Source organism: Wyeomyia smithii, chromosome 1, assembly GCF_029784165.1.
Source record: "Wyeomyia smithii strain HCP4-BCI-WySm-NY-G18 chromosome 1, ASM2978416v1, whole genome shotgun sequence".
In the NCBI taxonomy this organism is placed as follows: Eukaryota; Metazoa; Arthropoda; class Insecta; order Diptera; family Culicidae; genus Wyeomyia; species Wyeomyia smithii.
In genome coordinates this window covers 52,109,364-52,133,379 of record NC_073694.1, presented here as the reverse complement: position 1 = coordinate 52,133,379, position 24,016 = coordinate 52,109,364, and the positions used below count along the sequence as shown (strand labels likewise).

Sequence of the window (24,016 nt, the reverse complement as noted above, 5' to 3'; positions counted from 1 at the left end):
ACCCAATATTATTTTATGAAATTTGTTCGTGCTATGTTAGTTTTTGTTGTTGTTTGTTTTCGATTTATACTTTGGAAAAAAAACTTCCAGGGCAAGGTTTCGGTAAATTTCGCAAAAATTCGGCGTTTATCAAAACTTTTACTTCATAATGACTTTCTCTTTTTTCAAAAGTTTGATTTTCTTTACTTTTTTACTGCTTGTTGTGTGTATTTGGTAATTTTTGTTTCAATGTTTAATTTATTTTTTCGCTTATACGCCGCCAAGTTCGTTAAAACTGATCAATATATCTCTTATTGCTTTGTTATAGGTGGTCCACTGTGTTTTAGTTTTATTTTTACTGAATAAAGTTTGTTTCATGTTTACTATATATTTATTGTCCTCTCTCACCCCTGTTTTGAATTTGTTCCATACATTTATAACTCCTGATTTTTAAATATTTTGTTGATTGTTTTTTTTTGCGAAGGTGCTCGTCTATTAGGGCGCCAACCTCTAAGTATCGTTTATCGGTAGGGCTCAAAGGTATCATGAAATTGTCGATATCAGAAAATTTTTTAAGTGCCAAATGCGTTACATAAAAAAAAATGCATAACACGTCGAGATCTGGTGTTATAAAAAAAATTCTTGAAAAAATCGGATAACTTTTCAAAAGGACCTAAGTAACATTGAGACACTCTCTTCGTTTTCTTTCTCTTTGATTTATAACTAAGTTATTTTTCCTTTTCCCATGACACTTTTTACATGGTAAGCTAGGCAATGTTGTGCTATAAATAACGAATCAAAGTGAGAGTAGAAAAAATCTCTTATTGGTACTTAGGTCCTTTTGAAAAGTTACGCGGGAATTCTCGATCTCTGGCGCCAAAGGTAGGTATGGGAAAAATTGACCTTCGAATTTCGTTTAGCGGTAGGGCTAAGAAGTTTCGCCTTCTCGAAAAATGTCCTCACATAAAATTTCAGCCCAATCGGAATTGAGGAAGTGAAGCCTAAAAAAAGCGAAAAGTTTCACTTTTTTAGTAATGAAAAAAATTGTTTAAAAAAAAAGGTTTTTTTCCAAGATAACTCTGCCTGCAATCGCATAATTGTAACATTCGACATTTTATGGATTTCGTGCTTCTTATTGAGAAATGCTTCAAATAGTATGTATTTTTTACATCTGAAAAAATATACTTATGTTTGTTTAAAAAAAGTCGTAAAAAATACCAAGTTGTTTTGTCACATAGCGTAAATAACCGCATAATCGTCACACTACTTAATTTTTTCAACTTTTTTGTCAAAAAAGCTTCCATCCAAATCCACATCTGGATCCTTTGAAACTCGGAGGTTATTCTGGTCCGGTAGCCAACCACTGGTGATCCGTTTCTGATGTTCAGCTCATGCTTGTTGGAAACAAGAAAAACTTCATTTCCCTTGTGATATATTCCAAAAGTACCTTGAATGTGACGGCATAAAAGTATCATTTCGAAAATTTCAACTAATTTGACTTCAAAAGTAATGGTCAATGTATACATGGTGTAAAGTAATGCTTTCTTCGTGATACTAAGTTTATTTGAAGCGTCTATTTGCAAGAATATATTGGGAACAATGCATTTAAGGTCAAAATATAAAAGAGTCATTTTCTCGAACAACCAATTTTGCAAATATTAGCAAACTTTTTGAAATAATAATTCTTAATAGAATGATAACTAGGCTGTCCCAAAAAAAATCGATGTTGAAAAAGTCAAGATGCTTAGCCCTAAATTGAAAGATAATGTTATTTATAGCATTTTTGTAGAACATTTTAACTTTCTAAAAAATCGTTTTCAGGTTGCCCAAACGTGATTTATGAAAAAAGGCTTTTTCAAGCTACAAAACCACTCTTCTGCATTTTTTTCAAATCTGTTCGATTCCTAAGTTTTTCCATATATTTTTTTATTTTTGCGGGATTATTTTTGAATATTTTGCCTAGTTTGGTTTAGCATCACGTTTAATTATTTGACTTACAGAGCCCATTGAACATCACAAAAAATGAATTTTTCTTATAATTTTCAGATAAAACCTTTCAAAACACATTTAAAAAATTTTTTGATCAAGATCTGAAATTTTTATTGCGAAGCGGGATTCAAGACGAGAATTTACATGAAAAAAGATCCTTGATATCTTATCGGGGGGCTGAGATATTGGCGTTTTTACATGTGATGGAAAACTATGCATTTTCTCAAAAATGACACTAACGCTCAATATCTCCATTGCACAGTGTTTTTTTTTCCGTTTGTGCATATAATTTCCTGAATAGTGATTAAAATGTTGATTATAGCCATAAGGTGTGTTCGGAAAAGTTTCAGGATATTCAACAATGCATCTTTTAATGTAGAAAGATGGGTGATTAATCCACCAATGAGTGAGATAAAAAATTTACTTTTTAGTCAGAATAAGATAGACGCAAGGTTTCTTCGACAAAGTTTCAGGTTATCTGAAAACAAGAAACTTTACCGAAGACATCATGTTTCTATCGCTTACATATTACGAGCAACATTGAGTTTTCTATTAGAAGGCACTAAAATCACAATTTTCGTTCTAATTTTTTCCGTGGATTTTTCCGAATTTTAAACCTTCTACTAAGTTATCAGACATCTAAAATTGCATTTGTTTTCTTAACATTGTTATTTTTTATCTCCCAAAATAAAACGATTATTTAACATATTTGTTGAAATTCACAGTTTTCCATCACATAGAAAAATGCCAATATATCAGTTCCCCGATAAGATATGAAGTATCTTTTTCCATACTTATTTTCGTCGTAAATCCCGCTTCGCAATGAGAATTTCAGTTCTTGATCAAAAAATTTTTTTATTTGTGTTTAGAAGGGTTTTATCTAAAAATTATTAGAAAAAATATATTTTTTATGATGTTTAATGGGCTCTGAGAGTCAAAAAACTGAATGCAATGCTGAAATGAACCATGCAAAATATTCAAAAACAACCCCACAAAAATAAAAAAATATATGGGAAAATTTAGGAATCGAACAGAATTGAAAAAAGTGCAAAAGAGTGAGTTTGTAGCTTAAACAAGTCATTTTTTCATAAATCACGTTTGGGCAACCTAAAAACAAATTTTTAGAAAGTCGAAATGTTCTACAAAAATGCTATAAATAACATTATCTTTCAATTTAGGACTGAGCACCTTGACTATTTCAACATCGATTTTTTTGGGACACCCTAATGATAACACATATTAATAAGAACAAATGCAAATGAGCAGTTTGGCTTTCGCTATGGGCATTCCACTGCTCATCAGTTACTTAGAGTAACAAATATGATTCGAACTAATAAATCTGAAGGCTATTCGACTGGAGCTGCTCTTCAAGATATAGAAAAGCCATTCGACAGTGTTTGGCATTAAGGTTTAATAGCTAAAATGTCAAATTTCAGTTTTCCGCTTTACCTCACAAAAATGATACAAAGTTATTTAACTGACCGCACTCTCCAGGTTAACTATCTAAATGGTAAATCTAATAAATTGCCTGTTAGAGCTGGTGTGTCTCAGGGGAGTATCTTGGGCCCTATCTTATATAACATTTTTACTTCTGATCTTCCTGATTTACCACCAGATTGTGAGAAATCTCTGTTTTGTGACGATACAAGCATTTCCGCAAAAGGAAAAAGCCTTCGTGTTATATGCAGTCGTCTACAAAAAAGTTTGGATATATTTTCTTCATACTTGCAGAAATGGAAGATTTCCCCTAATGCTTCTAAAACAGAATTAATTATTTTTCCTCATTAGCCAAGAGTTTCATTTCTCAAACCCACCAATAACCACGTTATTAAAATGAACGGTGTGGTCAAGTTGGTCTGATCAAGTGGAATTGGTCTGATCAAGTTAAATACTTAGGGCTAATTTATGATAAGAATCTTACTTTCTAGGAGCACATTGAAAATATCCAGTCAAAGTGCAATAAGTATATCAAATGTTTATATTCTCTTATCAACAGGCATTCTAGACTTTGTCTCAAGAATAAACTGTTAATTTACAAACAAATTTTTAGGCCAGCAATGTTATATGCAGATCCCATCTGGACAAGTTGTTGTGCAACCAGGAAGAAGACACTTCAAAGGATTCAGAATAAACTTTTAAAAATGATTTTGAAGCGTCCTCGCCGGTTTAGCACGAACGAGCTACATAGGCTCACTAATGTAGAAACATTAGAAAATATGTCAAGCCAAATTATCAACAAATTCCGACAGCTCCCTTCATAGTCAGTAAGTTAGTTTTAAGTTTATTATTTTAAGTTTTTCTCCTTGACAAGTAGGTTTAATAATTTTCCTACAATTACATTAACTTAACTGCGAAAGCTAATAACATTCAATAATATATATATATATATATATATATATATATATATATATATATATATATATATATATATATATATATATATATATATATATATATATATATATTTATATATATATATATATATATATATATATATATATATATATATATATATATATATATATATATATATATATATATATATATATATATATATATATATATATATATATATAGATATAGATATATATATATATATATATATATATATATATATATATATATATATATATATATATATATCTTCTACTATATAAAAATGGAATTCCGTAACGCTTGATCTTATTGATATTATTCCCTCAGTCTCTGAGGTGTATAGTACTCATCATCATTTTAAATCGTTCTAAATCAAAACTAATAAGCGGTGACATGTAGGTTTTTTAACATGAAAATGTTCGCTGATGTTCAGGAAAGACATTTGAGAAAAAATAATAGGTATCTAATTACTAAAACTTGATATATTATTCACAAAACTACGTAAAACATGCAAAATTATGACTTTCTGTGTTAAATTTGCCTCTAAATCAAAATTCAAAGCGATGACATATTATTCTTTTTTAACTAAAATGTTTGTTAATGTTCAGGAGAGCCATTAACAGAAAAATAATTAGTATCCGATCACTAAAACTTGAGATATTATTCACAAAACTACGTAAAACATGCGAAATTACGACTTTTTATACTTAATTCGTCTGCATATCAAAATTCAAAGCGATGATATGTGATTCTTTTTACATCAAAGTGTTCGTTGATGTTTAAGAAAGACATTTGAAAAAAATAACAAGTATCTGTTTGGTAATCAAACTCGAGATATTCTTCACAAAACTACGTGAAACATGCAAAATCATGACTTTTATGCTGAATTTGCCTCTAAATCAATCGAAGCAGTGATCTGTGATTTTTACTATAATAAAATGTTCATTGTGTTGAGGAAACATATTTCAGGGAAAAATAAAAGGTATCTGATTATTTGAAATTTAAATATTTTCCACAAAACCACATGAAAAATGCAAAACCATATTTTTTTAGGCTCAATTTGTCTCTAAATCAGAATTCGAAGCGATGACATGTCATTTTTTTCAATAAAATGTTCGTTGATATTCAGGAATGACATTCGAGAAGAAATAATAGTTATCTGATAACCGAAAGTAGAGATATTAGTCACAAAACTAAGTAAAACATGCAATATCAAGAATATTTTGGCTCAATTTGTCTTTAAATCCAAATTCAAAGCTATGATGTATGATTTTTTTCCATTAAAATGTTTGTTTATGTTCAGGAAAGACTTTTGAGTAAATATAACAGATTTTTGATTACTGAAAATTGAGATATTATTCACAACACTACGTTGAACGAGCAAATTCATGAATATTTAAACTCAATTTGCCTCTAAATCGGAATTCAAAGCTATAATATGTAATTGTTCTTCATTGAAATGTTTGTTAATGTTCAGGAAAGACATTTGAGGAAAAGACATTTGAGGTATCTTATTGCTAAATATTAAGATATTACTTCAAAACCTACGTATGTTTGAAGATGATTTTCTGCATAAAAAAAAAACACTTTAAATTACTCTTTTTGAAATTTATATATATTATACGTATAATACATGCAAAATTTTGATTTTTTGAGCATGAGCTTAGTTCGCTTGTAATTTTTTTTTTCAATAAAATGTTCCTTCAACATCTGCTAATATTTTCTTGCAGAAGAATTTATGGTTTAATTTGGTGCGAGTCGAGCAGAAAAAAATTACATTTCTGATGTTTTCGTAGTTTTGTGAATAGTATCACATTACGGGATTCGGAATATTTTTTTACTTTTTCTAAAACTAGGTTTTGGGATATTTGTCTTGAAGAAAGGCCCAATTTCATTGGTTTATTATTTTTTTTAAATTCTACGTAGTTAAGTAGATTAAAACGTTAACTTCTTCTCAGACGTGTTCCTTCTTACTTTGTTTTCTTTCTTCTGAAAGTTACATAAAAAGAGGTTTTACTGTGAATAATTGACGAATATCCGGTTATCACCCGAGTGTGGTATATTCGGAACTGTGATGACCCCACACAACATTTTCCAAAATAACGATTTCAGGTTTCAGGAAAATAATCTAAAGTGGTATTTGGCCAACCTTTTCAATACTTCCGAAACTTCCGAGCTCCAAATGTCATTTTGAAACCCGAAACGGCGACTTACAGTTCCTGTAGAACATCCCAAAATCACAAAATGCAATCCAATATGGGTATTTCCGTTCTGTGTGTTCTTGGAATGTTAAAGTACTTAAAGTGATGATGGACGTATAAGATGTGAAATATTTTTGAAGTGAGCTGTGCTAATAATACAATGAATTATAAAAAATGATTTCTAATTTTGAAACTTTTGATCCCGTGCATCGCCGGGAACGTTCAGCTAGTATATATATATATATATATATTTGTGGCAGAACACACAATATTAATTCTGAATAGATATTTTAGTACATAAATAAATCATTACAAACTCTCCCCCCTCCCCCTTCTGTTAAAAAAAAAAAAACAATTTTGCAAATGTTACAACTATGCGATTATGGGCAGAACAGCAGATCGACGTTTTATGCATTTCAAAGATATTTGACATGAAAAAAAAATTTCGGTATCGACAATTTCATTAAAGTACATTTCATCGGTCAAAAATTTTAAGAGGTTTGACAAATTACGGTCTTTTTCCAAACTAATAACTCAATCGAAAAGTCGGATGCAGTTAATTGTTGCAGTTTTTTCTTCTAGGAAAGCAGACAATCCATCTGTTGTTTTATGATGTATTACCTAAAATCGAATGCTCACCATCCACCTGTCATTTATAAATGCAGAAAGCCTTAGCAATTTCGGCCCGAAATTGATAGACGAGCACTGACAATCAACTTCTTCTTTAGTGGGTGGCAAAAAACGTTTCCATGCTGACAGCTGTTGCGCGCCTCTCCGTTTATTTCATGTTCCGTGCAGGTCCTGGTCAAGTGCAGGAAATTGAATTATCAGTCTGTTGAGCTGAAGAGCCACTCTGATAATTTACGATCCACGCGCAATTCTGTACCCCAATTAACCCATAAAGATAAGACGCACCAGAAGCTTCCTCTGCGACGATGAGAAAGCATCATTGGGCTGCCGGTGGTGTTTATCAGGTTCGAAATCTAGTGCTGAATAGACTACCGCGATAGGTCAGCAGCCTGCTATTCAGCCACCCTGTGGGTTTTGGGTCGTAAATAATGCTTTTGACTTATTGCCCTCCCCGGGACTTCACATGTACGATCCGTGACATGTGCAACCTGTCTGTCGCGACCTGTTTGTGAGAAAAATCCGGAGACCCTTCTACCGTCTCTGTTATTTGCCGATGCTTTCTTAACATCAAATCATGGGTTGGTGGTGCACAAGGATAACTACGCCTTGAGGTCAAGTGAAAAAAAAAACCTAAATTAATCCACCTAGTGGTCAGACCCAGCCTTTCTCATTCAAACTTATTATTTATGAAAATAGATTTAAAAGAACGCTTCAATCCAATAAATGTATGTTCACTCTTAAGGTTCTAAAAAATTGATGTTGTAATCTATACATATAAAAATGCAGTCCGGTCTGTCTGTCTGTCTGATCCATATAGGCTCGAAAACTACCGAACCGATCGGCGTGAAAATTTGTATGTATGGGTTTTTGGTGCCGATAAAGGTTCCTATGATAGTTTGAGACCCCTCCTTCTTCTGGAAGGGAGGGGTCCCATACAAATGAAACACAAATTTCTGCCAATCTCGAAAACTAATCAACGAAATGGAACCAAATTCGGCAGGTAAATGTTTTTAGTGGTAAAAAATATGTTCATAATGTTTTGACACCCCTCCTTCTTTTGGAAGGGAGGACTGCCATACAAATGAAACAGATTTCTGCACATCCTGAGAACTAACCAACTGAATGGAACCAAATTTGGCAGGTGAATATTTTTAGAGGTAACAAATATGTGCATGATGGTTTGACACCCCTCCCTTTTCTATGAGGGAGAGGTCCCATACAAATGAAACACGAATTTCGCACAGCTCAAGAACCAATCAAGAAAATACAACCAAATTTGGTATGAGAATGTTTTGAGAGGTAACAAATATGTCCATAATGGTTCGACGCCCCTCCCTCTTCTGGAAGCACATGTTTCTGCACAAATTTCTGCACATCTCGCGAACTAATCAACTAAATGGAACCATATTTGGTGATTGAAAGTTTTCAGTGGTAACCAATATGTTCCATAATTGACCTCAGGCAACATTTTGGATTGTAAGATGGCAACATACGGTTTCTGGAAAACAGCCAAAAATGGCCGATTTCCACCCAATGTAATAATATCCGGATCTAGAATGATACACAGGAGCTCAAATCGACCACAGATACCATTTTGAATTCTAAGATGGCGACTTCCGGTTTCTGAAAAACAGCTGAAAATGACCAAATACCACCCAATATGAGTATCTCCGGAGCTAGAATTTTGCAAGAAGCTGAAAATTGACTTCAGACACCACTATGAATTGTAGGATGGCAACTTCTGGTTTCTGGAAAACAGCCAAAAATGGCCGATTTCCGCCTAACATGAGTATCTCCGGAACTAAAATGATACACAGCAGCTGAAAACGACCACAGAACCCATTTTGGAATCTAGGTTGGCGACTTCCGGTTCCTGGGAAACAGCCGAAAATGATCGAATAACACCCAATATGGGTGTTTCTTCAATGAGAATGACGCTCAGAGGCCAGAAATTATCTTAAATACCATTTTGAAATCCAAGACGGCGACCTCCGGTTTGTGAAAAACAGCCTAAAATAACCAATCAGGCACCATTTTGATTTGTTTAATGGCAACTTCTAGGAAACAGTCGAAAAAAAAAACAAATAATACTCAATATGGATATCGAGATGATGCATAGAAACCAAACATTGACCCTGGACACTATTTTGAATTTAAAGACGACCACAGTTTCTGGAAAACAACCAATATAACTAAATACCTGTGTCAGTTTGATGCCAGAAAATGAAAATGACCGAATACCACCCAATATGAATATATTCAGAATTGAGGCGATGTACAGAAGCCAAAAGTCGAGGATGTTGTCATTTCGATAAAACCAGTCATTTCAAACGATTTGTTATTTGACTTTGTTCATATCCTATGGCCGATTCTCCGTGCATTTGCAGACTTTAAACACATCGCAAGGAATCAACGAATTTGGAACGTTCAAATAGTACGATACCGCATTTAAATTGTATTTAGGTCACAAATATCGATCAAAGCAGGTATCGTTTCAAATAATCTTTGATTTTCTTTTCTTTCCATAACTTTTGAGCCACATATCAAATTGTTATGAAATTTGTTATTTGTAAGTTTGAGAGATGACTCGTTCGTATGACACTAGTTATGTTCAAATAAGTCATGTAATTTTTGAGATAATAGACTTTCTTTTTTATCAACAATTTAATAACGATTACTTAAGTTCGATTATAATCAAATGAAATGGGAACGTATAGGGCAGCCAAACTTTGAAACCACGTGTTCAATCATAATTCATCAGTTAACGCTTAACTAGTCCGCTCGTCTGATAATAATGTTGATTGTGTAGTTTCTGAGATAATGAAGTTTCGTGATTTTCACATTTCGGTACATTACAGACGAAGTTACAGTTCGATAAGAGTAAAATTCAATAGGGTGTTATGAGGCAGCTAGACTTATCAATTGACATTAATTTTGTGGAAATCGGTTCAGCCATCTCTGAGAAAAGTGAGTGAGTCCAAGTAGTCTTCGGAATATGTTTCTTTTCAAACATTTCACATTTTTAAACACAACAGTCAAAGTAGTAGTCCGATTGCAAAACAAATCAATAGGGTCTTATGGGGCAACTAGACCTTCCATTTGACACTGATTTTATGAAAATCGGTCCAGCCATCTCTGAGAAACATGAGTGAGATGAAACTGTCTTTAGAACACGTTTTTTTTCGTAACTTTTGAACCACTAGTTCAATCTTTATAAAATTCAAAAGTTAAGGGTTTTCAAGGTAGCCCGTTTATTTGAAACCAATTTTGTTCAAATCGGTTGTGTGGTTTCAGAGATAATGGTGTTTCATGATTTTTACATTTTGATACATAACCTCTAAACTAAGAGTCCGATTACAATGGAATTTAATAGGGTCTTATGGGACAACAAGACCTTTCATTTGCAATTAATTTCATGAAAATCGGTCCAGCCATCTCTGAGAAAAGTGAGTGAGAATAAAAATCTGCACACACACACACATACAGAAAATGCTCAGCTCGTTGAGCTGAGTCGAGTGATATATGCCATTCGGCCCTTTGGAGCACTTTTATATCTTCGGTTTTGCAAGTGATTGCTATACCTTTCTAGAAGAAAGGCAAAACGTAAAAACCAGTAAAAGAAGGCTGCTTCCTGCATTCAGCAATTTCCTTTCTAGTGGCAGTGCATCTTTTGGATAAATTAAGGATAATTAATGTGCCGCTGCCGTCCGGTTTTTTTCTGCTACTAAGGTGAGGTAGAAATAACTCCATGCTCGCGGGGAAACTTTCCTGAAGACCGATCCAGGAACCGAAAGAGAGAGGCTCGAGTACGAGGAAAACTTTCAGGGGCACATGAAAAATTAACGACCCCTGGCGCAGGTCAGTCACTTCTTCTGATCGGAGAGCGGCACCGGCTGTGGTCGGTAATTGGCGGCTTTCCCATTCTACGCGGGTGGGACCGTGTCGAAATGACCGGAATAAAGGACGATTAGAAGGCCTGTTATCTTTTTTTTTTGTACGAGCGTAGCGAAATTTAAACGATGATGAATGTTGTTGCGGTTTGCTCATATGATTTTAACTGTCTTGATTTTCCGCAGTAAATGTACGACCGATGGCATTCAGGGCCCTCTGCAAGACATTCCTCAAGATAGACTCTAATACGTAGAAGTGCTTTCCGTTACGGTCATGTCTATTTTTGTCCACGTGAAAGGAAGCAATCTGCAGTGGATGCACCCTAGGCCGACCCTGCTGGGTCGGAAAAACTCAACGAAAGGCGATGTGGCATTTAGATAGTCAAACTATCTCTGGGATTGTTTTGCTTTGGCGAAAATTACAGCACAGGAAGGATTTCGTTTTGTGTGTGTGTATTTATAGCACGGGTATTGTTTGACGATAGATTCGACCTCGTACGTAGCAGTAATTTTATCGAATGCCACAGATGCTGCTTTAGAAATTCGGTTCAGACGTTACTCAAAATTTATTGCGATTTCTACATTAGTGAAATTGCCTATCTGTTAATTTTACGAAAACGCTTAGACGACATCCATTATCAAAGTCGAATTGAAATTATGGACGAACCATGGATTTACCACTTTTCACGCGAGAAGAAAGAACAATCAAAATCAAGGACTGAACGGAAAAAATCCCCTCCAATGTAGGTGAAAACAGGTCCGTTTGGTGGCAATGTCTTGGCATCAGTTTTCTGGAATGCACGTGGGATCATTTCTCTCAATTGTTAACTTGTTCACCTAAAACAAACTCAAATTGTAGCGAGCATCGATCATACCGCGTCTGTAATCTGTGATCCCTTAAAATGTTGCTTTTAATACAACCGGTTTTGGTGTGATTAAACATTTCTAGTTCCTGGGCGTCGTCTTCGATTGCTTTAAAATTAGAACATGCAGTTCTAATGTATGCATGCTATTGTACTTTTCTGCAGACTATTGCATCAGATGTGCAGCGTGAAAAGGCGTCCCAAACAATTTGTTGCATGAAGCATCGCTTTAGGACCAGATCGAGAATAGCTCTCAAAGCTGTTGGCGTCTTGCTTTTTTTTTACCTTTTGGCAACCAATACTGATTTGTTGTTTTTTCTCTCTCTATTTTCAGACATACCATGCATTTAAACCAACAGTCAAGTAAAGGTAACATTTTTGATTAATCTAAAGTTAGTACAGTAACAGAAACAGTAGCACTGACAATGCAATTTTTTTTGTAAACAAAAACGATGAGAGAGTGATCTTTTCGGTATCTCTGGAGACTGAATTCTACAGCATCTCTATTTACAATGCATGACGCCAGCGGTTTTTCTTGTTTCTCCTTTTAGTTTTCAATATTTATCCAGTTTGCTATACGAACGTGACGGAATCCGTAATTTGTTCACGGCTTTTACCTGTGTGAAACAGTGAATGCCTATTCGGCTGGTTGCATCTCGCATTCATATGTATCCTAAACATTTCTGCTTTGTTTAGTTGCTGAGAGAAATGTCATCTGTGGTGATGAGGTTGATGGCTTTTTTCTCGCATTTGTTCGACGCCTGACACGACCCTCTATGCTAGCGCGACGCAATTCACAAAGCAAACGGAAGAAAAATTTGACATTCTTTCCCTTTGCGGTATGAAAACTCATTTTCCAATCGTTAGTCATCATTATGCTGATGGCTTCTTTGGATTGGTTGTTGACGCGTTTAATCTTCTTCTTTAGTAAGCGTGACAGCAAAAAAAATTCTCTAAATTATCTTTCAATGACTAATCTGAACGAAAGAAAAAAATGGGAAAGAATCATGACAAATAAACAATAGAAATTCAGCACAGTTTTTAGCACTGGATTTAGATGCGTAACGTGGTGAGTTCTACAGAAGTCTAATGAATGTGTCTTGAGATGTGGTCAATAATAATCAAAAACTCTCCATGCACAGAAAACCATCTGCGCTAGCCCAGAGTCTGATGAGACTCCTCCCTGACGATGTTTACACTCAATCCTTTTTCCTCGAAAATTAGCCTCTGAAAATAACCTCGGTCTCTCGCTGTGGTATTATTGGTCGCGTCGCGTCAGGACGGCAAAATGGATAATCTGCATAATGACAGCTGCGTTAGCAGATGAATTTTCCCCGGAGTAAAGTTCATGCTTGTTGGGACTAGAAAATTATCCTAGCACTGTACTGTTCATCACGTCCTTCGGTTTTGCTTGACCCGAATTTTAAGATTTTACCCATAGACGGCAGATTCTCACCCTCTCACGATGCGGGACGCGTCGGCTGATGTTTGCCACTGGCCGTGCTGTGTCTGTGGGTGGAATAGGAGGATTGGAGTCAATTCGACTAAATCCTCCGAAAAGTAGCATTACAATACGTAACTACCGTGACATTGAGAGGGCCACGGGTTTTCACTTGTTTGAATCATTGTAAACTATGTTTTTGGTAAAAAAAAATATTTACATATCTGGCATTTAAAAACAGATTGATTGTGTGTTTTATTTAAGGTTTACATAGGTTCGAGAAATAATCGTTACATATGTTATCTTCATTGAAAATTTACTCTTCTCAAGCTATTTAAATTCTTTCGAAACTAGGTCGAAAATTCTTCACGCAGTGAAGTACAAGCATTTCCTAATTTTAAACAGTTTTTATTTAAATTTGAATTTTTAACCGTCACTCTGAATGAACAGTTTGAGAATAGAAAATTATCGAAAGTAGTCCGCTTTAAAATCGATTCCGAAAGCTGGATACGGTTTGTTACACCATCACATCATTCCATTTGTGAGGTACTCATGCGCTGCTATATTCATATAACATTAATCAAAAAATTGCGAAACAGAGTTACCTAATTCATAACGCATGCATACTGAAAACTTCTTAACTCAGTGTTTATGTTTCCAAATCAATATAGGGTAAATTAACTTATAGTAAACCCCTTTACTTTATTAACCTATAATGGACCACCCGTCATATTACCTCAATTTCTCCTAACATAAAGCAGAATTTATCAATGTTTGTGATACAGATTAGTTAGATAGGATGATTGCCGAAGGAAGAATTCTGAACACCCCTCGAGTTTTCGCATAAATTGAGTTGATCTGGCGCGTTGTTCACTACAGAAAAGGGGGGTCTACTAAAGGTAAATTTATCCTTCAACAAAAAAAGAGAGAAGAATGGAAAGAACAAGAGAAATATGGAGAAAGAGAAACATGGAAAAGAAGAAACATGGAGAAAGAGTAACATTGGGAAAGAGAGAAAGAAAGCTAGAGAAAGAGAGAAAGAAAGCTAGAGAGAGAGAGAAAGAAAGCTAGAGAGAGAGAGAGAAAGAAAGCTAGAGAGAGAGAAAGAAAGCTAGAGAGAGAGAAAGAAAGCTAAAGAGAGAGAGAAAAAACTAGAGAGAGAATACTACAAGGTATACAGCCGTAGGGTTGTATGAAATGGTGACGTGTGACTAAATGCTGTAATTAGGGGATTTTTTTGTTACAAAATATAGAGAGTCTGCAGACAGAATCAATGTGTTTGCTCAGCGACTGTACGTATTTTTATTTTCAACCTCCCCTGGAAATCAATTTTTGAAAATATTCAACACACTCGAAAGAATATCGTTTATATCTGGCGATATTGTGCATGTAGTATTTTTTTGTGCAAACAACATGTATTTGATAAGGCACAAGCATATCGTGGTTGTTGAAGAAGCACCAAGAATAACGTCAAAGCCAGAATTAACTCTATATTCTCGAAAACCAAATCCAATAATACTTACGTTATCATAATGAATGGTTTTTTTTAATTTAACTCTGATTAAACCAAAGCTATAATATGGATCTTACTTTCAAAATAATATGGAAGCCCTTACAAAGGTTTATTAATTGGCAAACATAAAAAGATATGTTAAATTAAATTATTAACAAGTTCCAGTAAAAAATTGTAGCAATCAACAATTCCATTTTTGTTTTTTGCTTGACGCTTTTTTTTATTTGCCTACAGCTACATTCGCTGTATAACGAAGACAGCTAATAAACGTTTTTTTATGGTAAAGCTTAGAATAATAATATTCCATCTAACAATTTTGGAATGTAAAAAAAAAATTCTGAATAAATCTTAGTAAATAAACCAAAAATTCACAAGCATCCGCAGGCTCTTACTCTTCTCTGAATGTGTATATTTGGGAATTCACTCTTTCCGGTCACGATTATTTAGTGAATTTCGAAGATAAAATTAAATAAATATCCGTTGCAAAAATTTACAATTCTTGTTGAGTAATTTATGGTTATCATATCTATGAGATAAACATTCAAATACCATCAGCAGCAGCATTGCAGTTTTTCCTCGATTGCACACGAATAGGAATGTACGAACAAAAGTGTACCACTGCAATACGAATAGTACCGCTGCAGTACGAATAGAAGGGTACCGCTGAAATGTACGAATAGAAGAGTACCGCTGCAATCATAGACGACGAGAGACCTGCTCTTTACTCCTCTGGTACTGTTACTTTTACCGGCATATTTTCTTTCAAGACATAAGTTTTTGTTAGGTTCTGGAAGAAGGTTGCGAAATTGTTCAAGAATGGGAATTGTTTCAAACTTTTCGAGAAACTTTTACCTTCGAGACATCATATTAGTCTAAGCTCAAGGAAGCAAAAATAAATTGACCTATTGGGACGGGGAGACCACAGAACAGATATGCAACTTCGAACAAAACTCTGCAGCAAATCGGTGCCCAAGCATTCGCATTCATTTTTTGCTGTTCCATCCTACATTGATTTTACAGTGCATCGTTCGAACAGTTCGCTCCAATAGTTTGAACATGCACCAAAAAACTATTTTTTTTTTGCTTTAATGACCAGGCAAAAAGGTGATCTTGAATAGTTGAATCTATTAAAATCAAGTAGAGACAGGATCGCATTCAAGAGATCTTCAATGTGGAAATTCAGTAACAATTCACAATCAACGTCAATAAAACAAATTAAACTAAAAATCTTCCAACCATTCAAACATTGTCTAACAAATTTTCTTGGATCATACACCTTACGACTGTCAAAACTATTTTAATCTGTTAGTTGATTTACTTGAATATTTTCGTTGGACTTGGAAACCGAATTTCTCGATCAACGACAATATTTTTTTCTCGTACCGTTTTATACCTAACATTGCTACAAATGCATATCAGACGCGCTGTAGCTCTGCGTACGACATTAGGTACAATGTAAACAAATGATTGTCGTTAGTCAAGATATTCAGTTTTCAACTTGGGCAACAATGAAATTCATTAAAAATATATCTACATAAAAACCGTTGCACGTATGCGGGTGGTACTGTCCGTTTATCATGAAAAGGCACCCTTGCTATACCAGTACCGGGGAGAACAAAGGATTCTCTCGATGAAAAAGCGGCGAGAGCTCATACAGTCCTTTTGTTGAATGAATGGAATATAAACGTAATGAAATTTCGAGTGTAAAATGCATTCTCTCCACCGCTAGATGCCGATACTTAAAATAAAGAGATTTTGTCTCGTTTTTGGTTCTTCAGTTGAACAGATGTGGGGAGACTTTGTCAATGTTTATTTCGATATTGATACAGAGAATATCACAGGGAACGGATGGTGTCCATTCACGTCGTCTGTGCTAGGAATGCTCGCATGTAATTGGTTCATTATTCGCGTAAATTTATTATTGAAACTTTTTATCATTTTTACCGTTTAGCAACGAAATTAGAGTGATAACTAGCATATTTCAAAATTGTTATACATTTTATCTATCCAACAACATATTGGTTATTGTTATCCATCATGTGGTTATGCTGTTATTAACGTTTGAAATGTGACGCAACATTTGCCAGTTTAATTTCCAATTTTACAGAATGCCTCCCAGTATAGTAAACAAAGACGTAGTCTCACGTCAAAAAAGCTTGAGAGAGAGAGAAACAAAACTAGAGAGAAGAGCGCCTCAAGGTTACAGAATTCGCTTTGACAAAAGGATGGTCGTGGGCTCGAAGTTTAGTAGAATCAGGCCATTTGGTTGTCAAAGGTCTTTAACTTAAGTTTATTCTTTGGCTCTTCACCACATACCCTTCCTTCAAGTTAAGTTGTACAGTACTCTTGTTGATTTTCCTCCTAACGAAAATATATCCCTCTTATAACAAAACTGGTCTGAGTAACGTACAATAGTTCTCTTCAGGGGATTGTAATTATTGCGCAATGTTGGCTGCAGGAACGAGGCTTCGATAAGACTCCTTCCTCTTGACAAAATGCAAGTCCTGCTTATCATAAAACTGATCAGAGGTATAGCATTAAGAGTTTCTTCAGGAAAGTGTGTTTGTGACCCGGTGTTGATAGTAAGAAATAGGTTTCGACAGACTCCTTCATTTTGACAAAATAAGTCCTTCTTATAATAAAACTGATCTCAGAAATAATTATCCTCACCAGGGACTTGTTATTGGCGATATTGGCTTGGGGAACGAAGTTTCGATAAGACTCCTTCCTCTTGACATAGTTAATAAGTCCCTCTTAGAATAAACCTGGCCAAAGAGGAACGTTAGCTGACGTCTCACTTACGGGAATTGTAATTTGGCGATAGTGATAGGATAGAACGAGGCTCGGTATATTAGAACAGTAAACTTGAAACTGGAGGGTAACACCTCATACACAAGCACGAATGTAAATGATAAGTGTATCACTCACTTCAATAGTGATACTGCCAATAATAAGAAGTTCGGAGTACGGAAAAATTCTGGGCAATATCACAATACACCGGGGTATTTTTTTACGCGGTTGGTTGTACCGCGTTGAAAAAAACCGCGTAATTTGAAAAAATCGCGTAAAAAAACTCCATTCAATGAAATGATCCGATGAAGAATAATAGCACGAGTGAAAGTGAACATAAACTTAAAAAATTATATAAAAATGGTAACAAAACACACAGAATGAGTTTGTAGTGCTTCCAAAATGAAAACTCGTTTAAGAACAAGGCAATAACTTTTTTATCCTGATTTTGCCATATTTTTAAGTTTTTGTTCCTTAATCGGAAGTTAATCGCAACGACCCCGACTCGTATCGTTATACAATTATCAATGTATTTTTGTTCCTTTTCCCCGAATCAACATTAATTGCCTATCAAATGATAATAACGGCATATATTTGAAAATATGCATTATTCAGATTGATAAAGCAAGAATTCTTATGTAGCTTAACTATACGATTGATTTTTTACTTTATTGGATTTTCTTATACTAAGCTTCTTTGATACCGCGTAAAAATAATCTTCCTAATCACGTAAAAATTATCTATTGTAAAAAAGCCGCATAAAAATAACCCATGTAAAAAAAGACCCCAGTGTAGATCAAAATGACTCTGAGTGCAGTGATGAGTCACACAGAGAAAAAAAGCTAGAGAGTTAGGGAAAAAGCTAGAGAGAAAGAAAAGCTAGAGAAATAGAGAAAAGCTAGAGAGAGAGAGAGAGAAAAGCTAGAGAGAACGAGAGAGAAAAGCTAGAGAGAGAGAGAAAGCTAGAAAGAGAGAAAAAGCTAGAGAGAGAGAAAAAGCTAAAGAGAGAGAAAAAGGCCAGAGCGACAGGGCGAAAAAGCTAGAGATACTGAAAGAAAAAAGCTAGAGAGAAAAAAAAACTAGAGAGAGAGAGAAAAAATAGAGAGAAAAAAGCTAAAAAGAGAGAGAAGAGAGAATGGCTAAACAGAGAGAGAGAGAGAGAGAGAGAAGGGACAAAAAGCTAAAAAGAGAGACAGAGAGAACAGAAAGCTTGAGAGAGAAGAAGCTAGAGAGAGAAAAAAAAGCTAGAGGGAGAAAAAAAAGCTAGAGAGAGAAACAGATAAAAAGCTATATAGAGAGAGAAAGAGAAAGAAAGAGATAAAGAGAGAGATAAAGAGAAAGAGAGAGAAAGATAGAGAGAGACAGAAAGAGAGAGAGCAAGAGAAAAACTTGAGAGAGAGCGAAAATCTAGAAAGAGAAAGAAAACATCTAGAGAGAGAGAAAACAAATTAGAGAAAGAGAGAAAGAAAAAAGCTAGAGAGAGTGAAAAAATTTAAAGCGAGAAAAAAGCTAAAGAGAGAGAAAAAAACCAGAGAGACAGAGAGAAAAAAGTTAGCGAGAGAGAGAAAAGGTAGAAAAAGAGAAAAAGCTAGAGAGAGAGAAAAGCTAGAGAGAAAGAGAGAGAAATAAAGACAGAGTGAAAAGCTAGAGAGAAAGAGAGAAGAAAGCTAAAGAGAGAGAGAAAAGAAAGACCAAAAAAAAAACTTGAAAGAAAAAAAAGTTAGGGAGTGTAAAGCTAAAGAATGAAAGAAACAAAAATAGAAAGAAAGAGAGAAAGAAAAAAGCTAGAGATAGAAAAGCTAGAAAGTGAGTGAGAGAGAAAAAAAGGCTAGAGAGAGAGAGGAAAGCTAGAGAGAGCGAAAAATGCTAGAGAGAAAAAGAGAGAGAGAGAGAAAGAAAAGAAAGAGAGAGAGAGAGAAGAGAAGAGAAGAGAAGAGAAAAGAAGGAGAGAGAGGGTGGGGAGAGAAAGAGAGGAAGAAGGAAAGAGAGAAAGCAAGGGAAAGAGATAAAGCGAAAAAGAGAGAGAAAGCTAGAGAGAGAAGGAAATCATTTCGAATGTAAAGCTTCAACAATGTTCGTTAGGTTGAATATCATACGTCAAAATTATTCCTTGGTCAATATCTTAAAATATCAGCAAAAATATTTTAATATGTCAGTAATATTTTTAATTTTGGCTTTTCGTAGCTTTGGTCGTTTGAGCTTAGCTCACGATCATTTTCAGGTTTGGTGTTTTTCAGCGGTACTTCGGTATTCTGTCTTTAATTTGGGGCCATTCCCTTCTTATGTATTTTTCTGACCTCATGGGTTTCATGAGGTCAGAAAAAAAACATAAGAAAAAAAAGGTCATTTTGAACTGTTTATTTTTGCGTTAGAGGCTATAACAAGCATTTTAATTTGTATTATAAGTTCAACTAGTACCTAATCATTTTCATAGGTGTTGGGGCTAACGAATCAAGCTAATCACACTCGCCTTATACGCGGATTTTTAAGTTAACGCGGATGTCGAAATTTCGCGGCTTCTCTTTACGCGGATTTTTCAGAAGAGTAGGTTTCACGAAAAACAATTACGTTTCCTATTTGTGTCCGATAAGTTGACTCAATCTAATTACAGTGACGTATCGATTTGATCATGGTTCGTCTTTTTTTCGCGTTTCGTTTTTATCACTCTCGAATTTTTCATGAAAAGTATTTCGGCTTTATCACGTTTTTGAGATATATGAAAAATTTTATGCAGACACAAATTAATCCACCTAGCGGCGAGACATAGCCTTTGTCAGAAGAACTTTATTATATGATGATTCTTAAATTAACTTCTTAGGAAAAAAACTACAGTTTAAAAATTTCTGCTGAGCTAATGATCTAAATGATAAATTTTTGGTAGTCTCATTCCACTTTTGCAAAGACTAATAATCTCAGGTGGAACAATGACCTGAGGAGCATAAAAAGAAGTTTGGAAAATTGAATTTTGTTCATTTCGAATGAACAAAACCAACGAACTATTTACCGGGGGACTAAGTCAGGATGGTTACTTTTAGATTCCGGCTCTATAAATGGTATATTCCTACCCATTTCACCTTGTTTTTGTGATTTTCGTGCAAAAACGTGTATAACAACAAACACCGCTTAGCTCACTGTTTAAAAGTGAACTTATCCTTTGTGAAAAGTTTCAGGGAATCGAATGGTTCATTTAGATCCTTGTCCTGTAAATGGTATAATTTGCCCCAATTCACCTTATTCTTATAGTCTATCTATTACTCTTTTCTGCTCAAACATGATCTTATCCAACGCGTCAAATTCACCAAAAGCCCTATCTTTTCTCTTCCCAATGATATGTAGGTCTGATAAATTCTATAGAGAAATTCAAGAGCTAGAGCCATTTTGGTGATCCAAGTTTTGACGAAAGACGAAGGGTCCAAAAAAGTATTGAGTTCCAGTGAACGCGGTGTTCATCAATTTGATCAACAAAATACCGTTTCTTTACTTATTCAACATGGGCTTCCAAAAAAAATAACTTGAATCGTTTTCAATATCACCATCTAAATAGCGGGCCAATCTCAGTGAGAATTGCAAACGTACAGAATCTCTCCCATAGCGTCCCTGCCGCAAATGTATTGCCGATTAGAAGTACTAAGGTCGCTTAGAAGTACACTTTTTTACGCGGATTTTTTTACGCGACTTTTTTCACGCCGATTCCGGAATTTACGCGGGTTCCGGAATTTACGTGGTTTTTTTTTCACGTGGATTTCGGTTTCTCTTCACTCAGATTGCAAAATTAACGCACGTTTTTTTACGCGGATTCCGGAATTTACGCGGTTTTTTTTACGCGGATTCCGGAATTTACGCGGTTTTTTCACGGGGATTTCGGTTTCTCTTCACTCGGATTGCAAAATTAACGCAGGTTTTTTTACGCGGATTCCGGAATTTACGCGTTTTTTTTTACGCGGTTTTTGGAATTTACGCGTTTTTTTACGCGGATTTCGGAATTTACGCGGTTTTTTTACGCGGTTTTTTACGCGGCACGTATCTTCCGCGTAAAAAGCGACTTTAGTGTATAAAGATATTGAATTACACCCAGAGTTGCCAGAAATCATCGCAAAATTATTAAAAAAGTAAATATGGGTTTCCTAGATTGGTTCTAGTTTTGTACTAGCAAACAGATCCAAATGAATCTTTTCCGCGGTTATTACGATCAAGTTTAGGGCGAGTTGAACCTAGAGAAGAGCCAAAATATATACAGAACTTCAAATCCGTTTGGTTTCCATGAAGCGTTGGTGCAGTTTACAATTCGTGAATTATCACCATTTTCATGAAGAAAAAAATACACCTGGTAATTCTTGTCACTTTTTTCGCTACTCCGTAAGTAAGTTACTGAACATGTAAGTTAAGAAGCATTTCCTCTTGATGAAGTCTAATCAAAGTGTTTATGATTTAGTCAAATCACCAACACCTATTTGTAGTGCCTAAAAGACTGAAAAGTGCATTTAACAGTGTCCCGTTATTTATCTTTCTTGTTCAAATAGTATCATTCTATTTTTAATTTAAGATTGGTTTTCAAAAATTTGGAAAACTTCTCAAGACGTTTTTGTTTTTTTTTACAAAAAAATGGGTATCGTTTTCTTTAGATTTTCGTTGCGGTTTGTTGATTTGGTTTCAATTTGAATGTTCTTAATAATAAGCATAATGTTCCAATTTATATCTGCCTCTCAGTGTTTTGAAATGATTGCACCCCTTCGTTTAGTTCAATTTCTCAGCAAATAAACATTGGTAAATTTTCTGAAAAAATCAACTAAGCGAAATCAATCCAAAGAACTCCGGGTGAAAAAAATAATGTTTATCTCCAAATTAACGAACACAATTCTGCCCCCCTCAAACATGTAACAAAAAAAGAAAATCGTAATGTGCCTCTGCAACCAGAATGGTAAACCTTTGCACGGGATTCCCTCGGTTAACTTAACTTTAAAAAGCAGCATGGAAATCATGTTACGTAAGAAGTTATCAATTTATTACCGGCATGAGCACAACCCGCGGCGAGGCAGGATGTTGCATTTTCCTTCGGCCGCCGGCGAAGACGCGGGATCGGGTAGCGCAAAATGTGCGTGAGTAAATGTTACTTGTTTTTTTTTTTCTTGCTCCGCTCACCCCTCGCCACCTGTTGCAGGAAGAATGTTGCACCGTCGAGTGATGGCTTATTCTACGCACCACCATCTCCGACTGAGAAGAACATTTTTAATTTATGAAACTGCGCACGCGCCGCTGGTAGCAACACAAACCAGACGGTTTGACGTTTGCGCCGGCAGAACTGGGTTTCCAAGGCTTCAGCGCGCCCTCTGGGCGCGTGGCGATACACAGAACGGCACCTTAGCATGCATCTTAACGACTGTTTCTTGTAGCTTTAGTTGCTTATAAGAGCGATTGCATAGAACAAACATGCTAACTTTTGTTCGACATAAGATTACATTTGAATTATATACGTACTACCTAGCGTGAATTGTAAGCCAACTTGACTGATGGACTGCTTTATTCCATGGAACTTTTTAAACCACTCTGAGGCAATAACAGCTGCGGATGAGTACAGTAATTTATTTTCCTAATTAAATACGAAAAACCTTTAGCATCCTAGTGCTGGTTTTCCCCCATTACTGGTAGTACTCAACCTATATATTATCATGACAAACAATTTAAAAAAAAACGAACGATACACTCTCCTACCGACAATTAATCTCCACAAAAACTTAACTGTGAAACTAAAAACTTTCACGCACTCTGTACGAGCGCACGAACAAACCGGGAAAATATCTACCACCTAAAACGAAAATAATCGACCCGTGGCTGGCAAGCAGGACAAATCCCCCGTCCAGTGCATGGCAAGAGAACCCAGACACGAAAAAACGCTACACAGTCACATCATCCGTGCTGTGGCTGGTATTACTAGCGTAGCCGTAGCCAGCAGAAGGATCTAATTAAACAGTGATTAATTTATGATTACGTACCAACCATATATGGGGAAGTCGAGTGGACCTATAAATTTCGCGCCGAACATTAGTGGAAAGAGCGACCGGGCAAACGGCTGGCGACATGAGCAAAAACAACTCATAGTAACGCACTTTCTTCGACCCACGGATGGATGGATGGATCTTGCTGTCACCCAGATGCGGCGACCTTACACAAGTGTCCCAGAAGTGCTCGCCGTCTAGAGAATATGTCATAACAAATGATATTGTCGTTTTTGCCTGACTTCCTCGAAGTGCGGCACCAACAGTAGTGGCGTACGAGAAGAAGTGGTCCGTTGGTCGTTGGATTGAGAAATTAACCGCCGTAAATGAAGAGTGCACGGAAAAACCGAA

General features: G+C 35.4%; 1 protein-coding gene across 1 annotated transcript in view; it reads left to right on the top strand.

Moving 5' to 3' along the window:
- The window catches only part of LOC129719125 (mitochondrial cardiolipin hydrolase), a 243,734-nt gene that overhangs the window by 124,176 nt on the left and 95,542 nt on the right, over positions 1 to 24,016 (top strand). The window contains exon 4 of the mRNA XM_055670556.1: positions 12,263 to 12,297. The gene's annotated coding sequence lies outside the window, so the exon portion shown is untranslated. The remainder of the gene's footprint in view (positions 1 to 12,262; positions 12,298 to 24,016) is intronic.